Source organism: Frieseomelitta varia, unplaced genomic scaffold, assembly GCF_011392965.1.
Source record: "Frieseomelitta varia isolate USP_RPSP 00005682 unplaced genomic scaffold, Fvar_1.2 scaffold_953, whole genome shotgun sequence".
NCBI classification, from domain to species: Eukaryota; Metazoa; Arthropoda; class Insecta; order Hymenoptera; family Apidae; genus Frieseomelitta; species Frieseomelitta varia.
The window spans coordinates 309,793-326,608 of NW_025110760.1; the positions used below are offsets into that span (position 1 = coordinate 309,793).

Consider the following 16,816-nt stretch of genomic DNA (forward strand, 5'->3'; position numbering starts at 1 on the left):
CAAACAAATTTCTAATCAGCTTCCGTTTCGTTGGTAACGTTTATAAAAGTCCATTAATGATCCAGTTTCAGGTATAAAAACGACGTGCTCGTAATTAGATGACGAGCGAGTCGAGCACGTCGAAAATGCGCTCGCGCAAATTGTAAATTCATAAACCACGAACTCTGCGGACGGTCGCCAAGGTACATAACGCGGTGGCTTTACGTTGTAATACACATTACGTTGTAAGTGAATTAAGCGTTTTTATGACGATGCTGTCGCGGCCTTGCTGGCGATAACATTGTGCTCGTCTCTGTTGGCGTGTTCTGTTTTAAAAGCAAGGTAGAAAAGGACGAGGGTTTTGTTAGATCGGCTGATCTTTTTCTGATATCATTTGCTTTTCTCTGTAACGACGGCGGATAAAGATACTATCATGCAAAAGAGACGCCATCTGTATGCAGAATAGTTGTGTAACAAATGAGAATTGTCGTATCCTCTGAAAATGTAAAATCTGTTGAATTTGCAAACTCGTTCAGAGACATTTGGTCAAACAATCGATGACGATCTGCAAGTATTAAAAGAGATATCATTATTACTAGATTGTACATAAAAATTATGAACTGTATTTCTAGATAAATGTTAAAAGAGAATTCATCATTGATAGATATGAATTCTGTTTTGAAGATTTGTCTGTGCTTAGAATTCTACGTTAGTCGGAACAGAATTTTTTTATCTTCTTCAACTGGTTTTTTTTAATTAATTTCCTTACGTTAATGAGTAATATAATTCAATGTTAGTTTTGTTCAGACGTATGTGAATAATACGTAATACTCAGCTATGTATCATGTGTGATGTTATAGTAAGATGAGAATGTTAAAGAGAGAGGAGAAATAAGTAAATCAGACAGCAAAAGTAGTAGTAGATTATATATGATCAGACATATATTTTCTAGAACGAATATTGCGAAATAAAAGCGTACTAAAACAAAGGAAGAAGAATAAAGCAGACATTGCAAGTAGCAGTAGACCGTATATGGTCAGACGTGTGTTCTTCGTCCAAATCTCATTTAAGAGAGTTAATAAACAGAATCATATGAAATTTTATCTCTCTGCGAATAATTCGTACGTAAATTCATATCTCCAGTTATTTGAACGATTGTTTTCGTCCAATGGCCGTGACAACTATGACAAAAATGATACCAGAATCAGTAACAGTAATATACTGGCGATAAAGTGAAATAGCAAATAAAGATTAAAATTAAATAAAATGAAATAAAATTCTATTACTCGTTGTGAAATTTGTAATTTAGGTCCGTACCTATATCGAAATATCCCAGGTGAATCTGTGTATTATCGGACGTTTCAAAAAAAATTCACCAACATGCCGAGTTTGACACGTATGCAGTAAAATGTAGAATAAAGCGGCTCGATTGCCTTCGATAGCGGCAGCTGCGACCAACTCTGTCGCGGTAATGGGATTAAAATATTATATCTGTCATATTAAGTACGATTTTATTGCGCAAAATTACATTTCCTTATTTGTTCGCGTACAGTTCGTGACGCAAGTGGAAATGAATTTTGCGATCAAATGTGACAGAATAAGATTTTATGATGAGAAATTTCGTTTTTTTTTTTTTTTTTTAGAAAAAAATAGAATTGAGTATTATCGTTCGATAAAAGAATGAACAGAATTAATCTGAGAATATCCTAAAAAACGAAAATTTGACAAAATTTTTCACTTTCTAGATATACTAGCTTGTAGTTTGTGTTTTTTTTTTATTATTTATGAATTAAAATCTATACAATTTCAACAAAAACTCAACCCGAAAAATTTCGCTACATTGACTTGTATATGGCACGATAAAATATAGGATTACTGTCCAAATCGAAGTAATTGTAAAATAGTGTTTTCTCTATCGGGGCTCCCACTTCGACGTTAAATATTGTCGAGGATAGATACAACTATCGTATATCAATTGAAAGCGTAAAACAATTTTTTGCTGAAACTTTGCTCTCGAGATACTCGGAAGTGCAAAATATTGTATATACATATGTCACTGTTCAAACTTTTGAAATGCATACAAGTCGTGGTCATCTATCGCGTGTTCCATTTCCGTTATTCGATGTCGATAAATTAAATTCTAAACAAAGTTAGCTATTTTTTTTTTATTTGTAATTCTAGTTCGCGTGTGAGAATAAAAAAAATTATGAATAACGTGTCTAATGGAATTTTGAGCCATTCGTGATGCTCGAAGAATAAATTTTAATAATCTCATATTCGCAATACATTACAGAATAATTACAGAAGCTTCCATATTTTGTTAGAGATGCGTGGAGAGCGAAATAAAAAGTCGGACTGCGAATTTCGAAATTTCGCACGTTTAGAAAATTGCGCATAATCTTATACAACGTATGCGAAACACTATAAAAAAAATAACTAATTTGCTATACAAAAATCCGCCATCTTGTTACAAATGTTTATAAAAATTTATTCATACGTTGATCTCCTCTTGCTAGTTATCACTGGAACCAACAACTAGAAACAATTACCGTATTATCCAGCGCAAACACTCAGTCGACGTACGTACGTACGTACGTACGAAACGCTTGAAGTCTCGACGCGACGAAAATTTCCGCACCAGTTCAACAATTTCACGCTCTACAGCCGCGAGCATTCACACAGATATCCCCGACCATTCAGCGATCATCTTACTCCATTCGATCAGATCTCGCCGTTCTTCATTAAGTCTCTCTCCGATGATAAAAGTCGTAATTGACGGCGGTGGAGCGAAGGTCGTGAGCCTGATGGAAAGCGGAAACCGTCTCTCGCGGTGCACGAAACGTCAAAGAACGAATTTAAAGCGGAGAGTTCGTAAAAGTCGTGACCCCCCGCGCGTACGTCGGAGGAGGGAAGAGGGTGGCTCCGCGTCGCGCTCTTTTTTTTTCTTTTATCCCTGTATCCCCGTTCGTTTGCCTGTATCCCCGCTTTTCTGTAATTAAAACCCGCCTCGCGTGTTACATGTACACCGTGTGTTTGCGTGTACGGCCGTGTTTCCAGCGAAGGGGGTGCAGCAGCTGGATCACCGAGCTGGTTCCCTCCGCTGCGACCGTAATTAATACGTAGCCAGGGCATGAGTGGCTGTTTATCTGCCTTCCGAAACGGCGTTACGTTTTGAGGGAGTGAGGCCGTGATAGTTCGGATGATAAACAGCGAGAAGAGGAAGCCGACCTCTTCCTTCGCGTTTGCTCGTACATCTTCTGAATGATACTTTGCAAGATCGAGGGCGATTCTGGCAGAGCTCTGGAAACTCCTTCTCTCTCTCTCTCTCTCTCTCTCTCTCTTCGCGGCACGTTGTTAAATTGTTGTCTAAAGATTTAGTTGGTTCAGCTGGCTTCACCGGTTTGATCATCGAGCAGTGATGGGATTACTTGGTATGTAGAAAGAGGAATATAGTAAATAGTTTTCTTTTCTTATTTATTTGTAAACTTTTAACACGCTTTTAATACTGTTCATCAAGGTGTTGAGAGACATAGTAGTTTCGAATATTTCTAGATAATTAATTCTTTCAGAATTTATTTTTTAAATAATAAACGTTGTATTTAATATAACATTCTATCCCGTGAATTTATACACGACGATTGAAACACACGATATATTATATTTGGAATCGGAGAAGAATGACAAAATACCAGAGAAATGCTAAAAGTAGTAAAGTAAATTCTATGTAATTAGACGTGTGTGTTCACAAAGGTAATTACTTTCAAAAGAATGAATAAAAGATGTGAGGCAAGGAACAGAACAAATAGTTTCATGATTCGTATGTGATCAGACGTTTCTTTGAATACATGACACGAGCAACGTTACATAGATATCGTCTCACGGAACACATTTAGAAAAAGGAATGTATTCAAATCAGGTATTTCAAACGTATCTGTATGTGCATACATTAGTGCGGATATTTTTGTAGGGATTTTTTTGTATCCTCTTTTTCCTATTATTCCGATCGATGAAAAATAATACCGGGGGGACTATAAGCTAATCAGATAGAAGCAGAAAAATTCTTGAAATTTAGATTCCAAGTGTAATACTCCTGCAGCTGCACCGCCGTTTTGAATTTTGCAAAAAAGATTTTCCCTCGTTGCAACTGTTCGCAATTTTTTTTTTTCGTGCTTTTCGTTGGATATTCGTATCTGACGATATTAAAAAAATTAGTTTCGATTGCTGTGACTTTTATTTAAAGAGACGACAAAACGAAGTGGAAATTTTTTCTACACGATTTAGAGAGGCGTGTCATTTTCGTAGCTGTGAATAAAATGAAGTTGAAAATTTATGACGCGCGTATAATTTGATACGGAGCTAAAAAAGATTTACACGCGGCACGTAGATAAATATTTAAGGGGAAGGTGGGGAAGGGCTGGTTATTTCATGACGTCAGCCTAAATCCCGTAATACGTTAGCATTTTGTTTCAATCTACTTTTCAATTAATTTTTTCTGAACCACTTATAACAGAAGGGTCTAAAGTACTCTCCGTTCGGTTTCATGTGCTTTTATAGAATAATGGTGAAAGTCCTTGGCTCTGCGTGAAGCGTGTCACACGCAGTTACGTTACAATTTTCGAAACCTAAGCATCTCAGTGTGTAAAAATAGTTTCACGATATAATTGACGATTGATAAATCGACTGCTACGAAGTGGTTGAAACTACGTAAAAATATGTATCTCGAAAATTTGTATAAAATACGAGACATTGCCAATCTATTGAGAACTAAATGAACTAAACTTACTTCTTAACGAAAATAATTAAATTATCGACAGTGCAATACTTTCTCGTCAACGAGTTTATCCTAATTTAACGCAACCTTTACTTGTACTAAGTAAAAATTTTTTCGTCGAAAATGGGTCGACGTTTTCGCAAATAGAATAGAATAATTCATCGGGATGGGAGAGGGATAAATTTAGTGGGTGGTAAAAAGAAGAAGAAAGGGTATGGAAACAGGGTTATCTCGTTTCAAATGAAATAACTGGCAACCTAGCCGAACAGCAGGATGTCGTAAAAAACCAAACGTTCGTGTTCTATCTTCTCCGCGACGTTTCCTGCATCTCATCAGCTCCAGTTTGCTTCCTTCTCCTCCTACCTTCCCTTCCCCCTTTTTACAGATCCTTTTTTCTTCTCTCTCTCTCTCTCTCTCTCTCTCTCTCTTTCTGGCTCTCTACCATCGTTTTCATGTCCCCCTTTCAGATATCTTCTCCTTTCTCAGCCTCTCTTTTATTCTATTTTTACTGTCGCTTATTCTCCTCGCCTTCTGTCATGTACAAGCGGCTCCTTCGTACGTAATGGGCGTAATGGTCACAAGAATCTTGCATCAACCCTCGGCAGATCGATCGGCAATGTTTATCTAGCTTCCACTTTGAAAATGGAGTTCAAACGCGGTCGCTTAAGTGCCCGTGGAATCCGACGTTCGCGATACTCAACACGCTAACATGTGGCTCGGAGCACTCGATATCTAAAAGTTTACCAGCTGATATTCCATTTTTCAGTGAAATGACCTTCAGTTCTGGTTTGTCTCTCTTTTGTTGAGAGAAACTGGTCGTTAGAACCGAGGTTGGTAGGCTTCGAGGTCGGAGAGAAATAATTTGACATTTTAGAGACTAGGTTAATTTCGGACTGTCTCTTCGAAAAGTAATCGAGAGGGCAACTTTTAGACGTTGTGACGTTCTTTAGAAACTTTGAAAATTTAACTTATCGATTGACCCAATGTTGCTTGACCTAATCTTCTATTTATTTATCCGCCATTGTCAGAATTGAGTCGTCAAATTCCAACATACTTGAATACTCGTAACAAGTTCCTTTGGTTTGGTTGTACAATGCTTGTTCCTCACTTTTGACATCGCGTCGGAAAAATTGTTGTACTATAGTCGACTATTAACATTTATCGTGTCACTGGGTATATTGTACGTTCCAATCCCTCGTCCGAAATAATACAAATAATCGCACATTCGGAGAAAGAACGAAATAAACCCGAGCTCGCGAGCTCGCGTGTCACGCCACGACTAAATACTTTAATCTGACTCGATTCTAATTCAATCAGCTCGTTAACCCGCGTATATTTAATCTACGCAGTTCACGACCTAACGGCCGTAATTCGCGTGTGAAAATTTGCTTAATGCAGCGTATCCCTGAATTTGCCTAACTTATTTTACTCGATCGGATCTAACCGACCGACTTATTTCATTTATCCACGTCGCCGGTACCTTTGATGACGCGTCTAATCCACTTCTAGTTATTACACCTAACCTAAACGGTAGCCAATCCAGCCAGCTGATTAGCGCGTACATATCCCGGCCCGCATAATTCGCTCGAACCTATCTAACCGACGTATCCCGTGCCAAATCAACTTAACCCGCTAACCTATATCGAGCAACGACTCAGACGTCGGTTACTTAATTTAATTTCATCCATTTAATTGGGTTCATGGGATAACTAACCCAGATCCGACCGCCGTTCCCGTGTATCGTCCAACTTTCGTCGACGATGCAATAAATCCAGGATCGCGAGCAAAACACCGAACGCGAAACGTTGAATTTTGTGGCGGCCTCGCTGTGGTTTTTTCACTGACTGAACGAAACGGAAGTACGATACAATGGTCGGTATTCGAACATCGAGCACGGAGAATGTTTGCAAATATTAAATTGTGTTTTCTGCACGTTGTACAAACGTTTCTGAAATTTCATCAGCTGTTGCGATTGCTGGCACACGATTTGAATAGGCACATGGTCTTGAACGTAATAGGAAATTTTTGGGACGTTTGGAAGTTTCCAAAGTGGAGGATTTAAAAATTTGTTTCGTCTGTTAAGTAACTTTTATTTATTTAGCTAGGTTTCTAAAAGTATGACAATGCACAGACATTCGCGTGATAAGTGTTAATGATAAGCTTCTGTTGATTAGGGTCTGGAGTAGGGATTGCTAAACTTTTGTATCCTACGTGCCAATATTTTCTCAAGTGAGCTTCGATGCGCGACTAAATTGTTTTAACAACAAAAGAAGGACATTAGAAAAAGAGAAAATAACTTATTTACGAGCCTGTTTGTTCTTGATTTAACTCTGTCTGTTAACTCTGTAGCGAGAATCATCGAATTCTGTAAATTCTCATCGATCATTCTCGATTTTCGGTGCTTATTTTTAATTAATTTCATGGAAGAGAAAGCTTGATCGCATCTATAGATACTTCCAATATGGCATATATATATATAAGTTTGTGCAAACTTTCTGAGATTTGAAAAAGCTTGAGGAGCTAGGATCTTCAAAAACTTTATCAAATGAACGTTATTTGGAACAGGAGGGAAGGCATCAAATTTCACTTTTAAAAAGCCAAGGGAAATCGATCGCGACGATGCATCGATTAAATTCTGAAAATAGCTGAGTTAATTTCGATATTTCTACATCTTATAGTATTCTCTTTATTTAGTATCAAAACTTGCCCTATGTGTCACTAGTCTAGAGATTAAGGGTTGGAACAGATCGTCGAAATGTACATTTGCACTAAACATCTTACAACTTGTACACGCATTTTCATATTTTACCAGCGTAATTCTCTCGCGACAGTTCTCTCCGTTAACGAAATTTCCAAATGTTTCAACGATGCGTTCGTGAAAAGTTTCTCAGAGCGTGAGATCATTGCAGCCTGATAGCTCTGCAACTCGGTTATCCTTCGGCATGTCCTTCGATAAATTGAATTAAAGTCGACGAACCGAGCTCTCAAACTTGCCGATAGACCCGATGATTACGCGACTCGCGGCATCAGCTCCTGGGAAATGTCCGGGACGAAAAACCGACTCGGAAGACACGGAGGGGGAGGGGGAAGGTGGTAAAAACGTCCGGAAGATTTACAGCGATGTCACGGAATTTAGGTTCCCCTCGGTATTGCTGGATATTGATTTATCTCACGGCGGATATGGGTTCCGTCGAGTGACGAAAGAAGCAGTTGTTTCCCGAATATTTCCTGATTCGACGATTGCTCAGTGCGATTGTTCGTGGGGTGGGGGAGGTTTGATTGGAAACGTTGGTCAATTGGCAATACTAGGAGACGAGTGAATTGGAAATTAGAAATTAGATGCCTCGATCGTGGACGAGGTATTGGTCTCATCGTTTTCTTTGAGATTTGCTGCTTTTCACTTGAAAATGTGGCACATGGCGAAATTGTAAGAACATATTTCTTGTTCTTTGAAGTATTATGTTTTTCAATATATTTTTGTATTCTTACCTTCAATTCCATACGTATCCTTAGCTTCTTCTTCCTATATTCTTCTGTTATATTCTTGTATGTAACGGCATATAATAATTCAAAACATTCTGTTTCGTCGTTCTTAAGTTGTAATAGATGAAGGCAATTAGTTTTATTTATAAAATTCTTCCATCTGTACTTAGTAATTATTCTACAAGTTTCTCATTACATATTCAAGATACGACTGTGAGAAATGTCAATTTGAAAATATTAAAACTTTATAAAAATAGTAATAATTCATAATTTGCTAATATTTATAAATAGTATTATAAATAAAGTATTCATCGTGACATGAGGTCATCAATGAAAGTATTAGACAACTCTCTAATCGAATTCCACTTCTGCATCAGTGAAAATGTTCCGTATAAAAATCTACTGATTATCGTTCTCCATCGTCGTTGTGAATCCATTTCGCGAAAACCCAACCAAACCCGACTAATTCAAACGAACGCAACCGTCAAACTTCCTAAACAGCAAACTGAAGACAATACGGGCGGATGGCTCCACGATCCATAGACAACACGTTGAGAACTATTATATTGTAAAAATTCTCCCCCCCCCCTCTCTCTCTCTCTCTGGTAAATGGCTTTATCTCGCTGTCACTCTACCAAACTGCTGTAGCGCTCTGTAAGGCTCTCAGATTAAATCGACGCTAGTCGAAAGTATTGTCTCTTTCTTAATTGACACACGGTCGAACGGATCGTGACAAATACCGGGGATAAAGTTTGGTGGAAAAAGGGTGAAAAGTAGTAGTCCTCTTTCTCTGTGTGTGTGTGTGTGTGTGTGTGTGTGTGTGTGTGTGTGTGTCGGTTGCACCACGCGGAGCATGACTCTTTCATGTCCTCCTCCCCCTCCTGCCCGAGTGTCTGTAGCAGCCGAGCATCATTTATGATTATCTTTTGTGCCGTTAGTTTCCCCTGTTTCACGTGGCCCGTGTTCCCTTCTTTTCTCTCTTCTTTGCAGCCTCTCCGATAAAAGTGGCCGCGATAATCCTCTCCCACGAGCGGACCAGCGTCAGAATTATTGATACTCGGACTCGCTGGCTCGCGTGCGTTTTACGGCCTCCTGTGCAACGGACAGCCAGGCGTCTGGAGGAACACTCGCGATCTTTGACTACTTGATTCAACGCGCTCGAAATACACTTGATCTACTTGGTCGGAAAGACCAACCACACACCAACGTGTCCGACTGTCTGTCTGCGTTGTTTCGCAAATTGGTGGGAAACCAATATTTAGGAGACACGAGGGCGGCTTCGGGTAAGCCGATCTTAGCCTCTGGTCTCGCCACTTTTGGTTTTGCTTCAGATTATCGGTTATCGTTAACCCGGAAACGTCAGGTCGAATGGTCGGGCCGAGATGGTGCAGAGAGAATTTTTCGCGGCGATCGGCATCTCCGAATGGTATTTCGAGGAGTTGCCAGGAATTTCGAAAATTCCCAGGCAGCGGAATTAGAATTTGGCTCGTTATTTTTGGCTGTCGATGCCGCGCCTCTTGTGATTTCGTTCGACAAAAGCTAACCCCGAAACAGGCTTAGAATTCTTGGAATTCACGACCTAATCCAACATCTTCGACATATTTTCGTGTAGACCAAGGAAACCGTTCAGGTAGACCGTTGTTCGCCCGTGAACTGGAAGTCTTGAAATCATCGATGTCAGCGTGTAATTTTACGTTTCCCACCCGGCTTATGCGGAAGATGAACGGTACGTACGTATCTATGTTCGTCGTGGCCTCTTGTCGGTCGAGATTACCGATCCATCCCCGCGTTTGTGTACACTGCATCACGCTCGTCCCAGCAAGTCACGTTTTGATTAGCTTTCTGCCATGCCTACGGATTGTCCAAGCAACCGTGTACTTTGAAATTGAATTTTCCAGCGCCAGTTGGCCGGACAGCTGATTTTCAGCGAAAAGTTTCTTCGAAATCGATTTAACTCTCTTCTCTTGTATCCATATGCATAATTCAGAAGTTGATGGTTTGATGATTAATCGACAATGATATGCATCACGGGATATTTAGGGTTTTCAGAGATGTAAAAATTTAACGATTAATTGCGAAAATATAAGATTATTTTGTTTATTTTATGGAGTGTTTGATTTGGATTATACAGTGATAAGCGATCGTAATTTAGTTTAATTACTATTCTGTAACGATTTTATACTTAATTCAGTAACGCGCTGGTATTTAACTTGTATTGTTTAATACTTTTACATAACATTATTGTAAATTCCAGATGTTTAATTCTACGCTTATTGTAAAAGTATTACATTATACAGGTCAGTGTATAATATATATTACATACTGACTTGAAACATTGTTTATTTGCACGTCAAATGCACAATATCGAACACATTATATCGAAACATTTGAACGATATTCACACACCGCATGAACAACTATCAGTAGCATGCAGTTTAATTTATTCCTCTTTTTCTATTTATTACTGTACGCTTGGAAAAAATCCTAAAATTTGTAACTGAAAGGCAATTTGTTTTTACAGACGCGCGCTACGTTCTCGTTTTCACATATTGTACATGTGTGATGCATTGAAGAAAAAAAATGTGTCAACGTAATTTTTGCGAACGCGTACGTTTAATTAAACAATTGCCCCGTGACACGACGGCAAACAGAAAGAACTGTCAGTGAAAATGGATTTTTAAATCCGGGCCGAACTTTCCTGGTGAACAATTTGTATCGTACATTTTTTAAAATGTGCTCGTTAAATGTAAATTGAGACTCAATTCGACAACGCGGCTTGTATTAGCAAACGCTGTCGCTGTTATTACGTGCATGTTATGAATAAAAAACAAGACGCCAAAAGAGAAAGAGAGGGAGAGAAAGAGACGTAAAATGAATTTCGAATTATGCGAACACGATATCCTATAACCCCGATTTTCCACCGGTTATTGATTTCTTCCCATCAAGAAATAAAACATTTTTATCGCAATTCTCTTTGTCGTTGTTTTGCTTTTTCAAAAGCAAAGGTTTCTTTATTTTCGACGTTCCCCGTCGAATATAAATTATTGTTTTTTACAATTACTCGTTGAATTTTACACGGTTGACTATCTCGCAGATGAATACGACGTTCGCCGACACATTTTACACAATTTCACAGAAAATAAAATTATATCATTCAGTTTTATTAGAAATTAACTTGCGCCTGATTTTTAGAGTAACAATATTCTTATTAAAAACCTTTCAACTTTTATTATATTTTCAGTTTTATGAGAAAGCAACTTAGGCCTAATTTTTAGAGTAATAATATTTTTCTGTCGCACATTGCTACTTTATAGCAGATATTTTAAGGAATAATATAGAGCATAAATATTTATGTGGTTATGTAACATAATTCCTCCTGACCACACCATCTGTCTTATCGATTTTTCACGAGCCCACGAGATTCATTATTTTACCTCGTTTAAATTTTAGAGAGTCTAATTATACGAAACATTTTCTTCATTCACTATATTCTATAATATGATATATCATGATGAATATAATAATATTCACAGCATGTTCATAGTTTATTTTAACGATGGAATATAAAAATTCTCTTCTGATTACGCTGAAACATGAAACAAACGTGTTAATTAAAAAAAAAAAATATTTATTATCGTGTTCGATAATAAATATTTTCTAGCCTAATTGCACGGTAACTTTCGCCACAAGATCGTGAGAAAATGCCATTTCTCACTCAGACAAACGATTCCGGAATTTTGAGATTTCTCGCATTTCGAAATCAATTTCTGTTTTCTTTTTTTCGATGTTATAGATCTAATTGCATCGAATTACAATTGCTGATCCGCGAATGAATATTCATTCGTAAACGTTGATATTCCTTGTTAGTGGATAATGACGAAATAATGTATCGCAATTTAATACGATGTAAAATTAATTGTACGAAAGTCTAAATGCGACGAATAAATCTAAATATGCGAGCGAAATTCTTCGAACGTTCTCGTGGCAGAGCTTATGCGGCTTGATTCTTCCTCTGTTTATGGTATTCCGTAATTTCGGTGGAATTTAAAAAAACCACGAGAGGGAAACAGAACTTTTGAATGATAGCGCGCAGCAACTAGTCTTCTAATGTAGGCATCGATCGATATCAGCAATCAGTATTTCGTGTAAAATCTGGAAATTTTCTTTTCCGGAAGTTTATCGTAGATAATAAACGCTTATATATCTTGCGTTATATAATACAGTTTTAGCACTTCGAAGCAAACATGCTGCTTGCTCCGAGAGTTTCGAGCGTTTCATAAATTGTGGAATCTTACTAAAAAAAATTCCATCTACGAACCCATTGCGACGAGGTGTTGAAGTCACCTTCCTCTATCAACGATCCCGTGCCAGTTTCGCGCAGCGATAAGCATAGTGGGAGAAGAATAAAAGAGAAGGGAGACAAGGTCGTTGGGCCGTCACAGTTAAAAAAAANAAAAAAAAAAAAAAAAAAAAAAAAAAAAAGAAAATGAACGTTTGAAAGAGCGACGGAGGCAGGAGAGTGCGGCGGGGGACACCCGGTATATAGCCGGTCTGTGAATTCACCCCCGATAGTCCGCATTGCGGAATTTCTGGTTCGAACGTGCACGCGCGAAAGAACCAAGGGAACTTCCGCGAAAATTCACGGACGTCCCTTCAAATCGTATTAAATCTTTCCTGCGGCCATGTACGGTCGACTTCTTCTACCTCGAATCGAATTAACACCAGTGGCTAACCGCCCACTTCTTACCCCTCGCCGAGGGGTTTCTTGCACGCGATTCGACGCACGAGCACTTTGACGCGCGACTAATCGACTTCCGTTTTCTCTTTGTGTTTCAGGTAAGTCGAGCGTTCACCTGTGTTACCTGTTGTCTCTCCGGGATCAGGTAAAATCTCGTCGAGGATGCATGATTTTGTTACGCCGAACTTCTCACGAACTCAGGCCGATCGACTCGAATTTTTATAAATTTCACTGTCTTATTATTTGGTACGCGATTTCTCATAAAGAAATTAAGTTATCTCTCGAAGCTTAATCTCGGTATTGCGAGAGATAGACTCTTTTTTTTTTTTTAGAAATAATACATGACGCGATTGAATGTTTTCATTTTTCTTTCTGATCGGTGCGAACTCTGAGTGCTCATACGTCGAGGAGTAGAATGAATTTTTTTTTCACAATGTTGTGCTTTTGGGTAGAATTATTTATAATCAGAAAAATCTTCGACGATTTTACGTCTCTTGTTGATGATTGATTTCGAGATATTTATTTCGGAAAAATGATGCTACTTCAAGAGTGAAAACCACAGAGTCGAGTCTTGAAATCTAATCCACCGTAAATTAATTTAAATTTATTACATTCCAAATTTAGTTTTTATTCAAACATAATTTCTCGTCGAGTACAATCCTGTCTAGTTTAGTCACAATCTTCAGCTACTGTATTTTGTAAATTACACAAGAGTGACGCGATAAATGATAGGAACAAAGCATAAATCACTCATTATCTGAACCAGTTAATTTATTATATACTGCTATCGATAGCAGTCACTTTACAAATTCATAATGATCACGGTTCTCCTACGATCAACGAGATCGCTCATTAGCTCGGATCATCATTCACAACGCACATTTATTTTCGTGTATGTGCATCAAGTTCTACGAATTTTATTTCCCGATAATACGCGTATCATATCACCATGAAATGCCGAATGATTGTTGTTTGATATACAAGATTTTAAATCACTTATCATTTATCAATCGCATATATATATATTTGTAATTTACATTATTATTCCTCAAGTTTTATTCTTTCAATTTAAATTTAAATTTACAATTTAATTAATGCAAATCCCCTATAATTCAAAATTTTTTACGAAAATTTATTAGGTTATTCGACACAATTTATTTATTATTTGTACACACAACTAGAACAAATTGTTTCTCCCAAACGGTTAGAGATTAGATAAAATGTTACAAGACGGAATTGAATTGTATCGAATGAAGCATCCTTTTTTATGATTATGCTATTGTTCGTCTGATATCGTTTAATTTTGTCCTATAACATTTTTTTTCTATCTGCAACCCTTTGGAAGATACAGCTTGTTCCAGTTACGTGGGACATCGTAATATATTTCAGCAATAAATCATCCATAACAATTACAGTATGTTAATATTCAAAGAACCAATGTGTGCAAACTAGAAGATATTATATATTCAGTATATTCACTTAATTGTCTAACTATGCTACCATACATTTGAATTATACTTAAACTGATAAATCTACCCGTCTATACGACCTACAATGTTTAACTTATAATTTGGCTTGAATTGTTTATTTTATCTAAATCTGTATCGTCCTTCCCTCACGGAACTATTCCACTATATATTCAGATATTCATTTATTTTCTCAGAACACGAGTTATGTAAAATTAATATTGGATGGATTGACAAGAAATTGCTGAATTGACGTACGAATTTTTTCATGAAGATACATTGATTGACTAAAGGGAGATTGACGTTTTCTCAATTAAGCAAAACATGATCTACATCGGTTATAGGCAATGTTACAACTTTAAACAAATTCAGATGAAAATGCATTGATTCGCAGCGAGATTGATGTTTCCTCAAATTGACAAAGATAATTTGCATTGATATTCTTGATGCTTCACTTCTGTTTTTTATTTAAATATTCAAATGAAATTCCCATCGTTCCCATTGTTAATACTAGTTATTAAATAACCGTCATGATCACGACAATTGGTAAATTATTTAATTCATAGTTTCAATTTTGTAAATTCTGCTTTTGGCAGTTAATTGACTAATCATTCGAAGAATATTTGTGACATACTGTTACGGTTAACAAGTTAAGACTCCATCAATAGATTCACAAGGCATAGCGTAGCATAATGGGTTATCCAATAGTATGGATCATTCGACATTCTACAGGCGAAACAGACCTATTCGACATACCAGACCGTTCTACTAAATTAACTTGTTAACGTGCATCATGGCTCACTGTACATCTAGAACTTGCCTCACTTCAGGGAGGTTCAAATTGAGGCAAGTTCAAATTAACATAATATATTACGATAATAATCAATTTATCCAGTTTGCTGATTTTCATCCTCAGACGTGTATTTTAGAAACTCGTGGAAGCACGCGAATTGCATTTTTATTCTTCGCGGAGGTATTTTTCTCTGAAAGTATTTTACATGTGAGAATTGATTTGAAAAATGACTGTTCACAAATGTAGAAAACATTCTGCAAGTGTTATTCTGCAATTTGCTGCTATTCGTGTCATTCTTTTTTTTTTTTTTTTTTACGACCTGTTCTACAATTGAGAATTCGACGATAAGTCGCGTTCAATTGTCGAAGAATCAAGTTCTCGCAGTTAATCAAATATTTATTCTATCAAAATTATAAATGGGATGTCCTTTAGAGCTCGTGTCTCGCCTATCGGATCGATAGAACCGTTGACAGACTTGAATATAATGGAAAGGTAACAACGATTCTTTCGACGTATTGACATTCGATAAATATTTTTGCGTAGAACACCTGACAGGGTTTCTCGACGAGGGTATCACGACAGTCGTTTGTACAGCGTCACACTGTAGAAAATTCACCAGGGACAAAGATATCAGGGTAATCGTTGTCATTCCGTTTTCCATTTGCACAAAGCCCGTAGAGCGCGCGGCCAATTGCCTCGTTGATAGATACTCTGCAACCTGTATCGAAGCTTTAACGATCTACTCACTTGCCACTTTTCGTGCTTCATCAAGGATTCATTAAAACCCTTTCTACTTTAATCTGTCTGTCGATTCGTTCGCTGGCGAATTTACTCGAAAAATCCCTCCGATCACGATGTTCGTCTTATTTCCATTAAACTATGCTAAAAAATCTGAAGAATAGGTAGGAAACAAAATAAAAATAATATTGAGACGATGTTTCAGTGGTCGATAAATTTTCTTTTAATTCGTAGCGGGAACAAAGTGAATATTGTTGAATATTGCCTTACAAGTCTTATTGTTCGTGGAAAATTAATTTAACATAGGCTTGAAATTGTCCGTCAAAGTAATTGTTCACTTCGTTAACCGTTCTGTACATGTAAGTTATTACGTCACGCTCTGTTCGATGTTCACTATTTAGAGCAAACTATTACGCTTTGATTTCAGCCGAAAATACGTAAGATATTTTCTACCTGTGAGTGCTTCTAATCGAAATTCTTTGGTGTCGCCTTCTTCGAAACGGTTGACGATTGTCTTTCGTGGCGCAAATTAATCTCTCGAGCAACTGAATGCCTAACTTTGGGGCCAATCGAGTCGCCGTTCAATATTAAATTTCTTCGATAAAATTATAATTCAGTCTCGACAACAGAGTGTAAGTTTTTCTCGTTTTTACAGATCACGACGAGCTTTTGTGTTTTTGATTTTTAAAACAGAAGCGAATGGAAGAAGTTGAAAGGAAATCGAGATTCCTTCCTCCGCGCTGACGAATTAGCAAGATGTCGCAAATTTCCGGGAACGGCCGACTGAATTTGAAAGGCACGGAATTAGGAACTCGTTTTAAACATCGCGGGCCCGCGTATTCGCAGAA

General features: G+C 37.5%; 1 protein-coding gene and 1 long non-coding RNA gene across 3 annotated transcripts in view; both read left to right on the forward strand.

Annotated features, from left to right (window-relative positions):
• The window catches only part of LOC122538034 (peripheral plasma membrane protein CASK-like), a 236,344-nt gene that overhangs the window by 127,388 nt on the left and 92,140 nt on the right, over positions 1 to 16,816 (forward strand). The gene's annotated exons all lie outside the window — the stretch shown is intronic.
• LOC122538037 lies at positions 1,019 to 13,212 on the forward strand. The gene is made up of 3 exons (XR_006308769.1): positions 1,019 to 1,032; positions 10,372 to 10,376; positions 12,806 to 13,212. It is a non-coding gene; the product is annotated as an uncharacterized LOC122538037 (long non-coding RNA).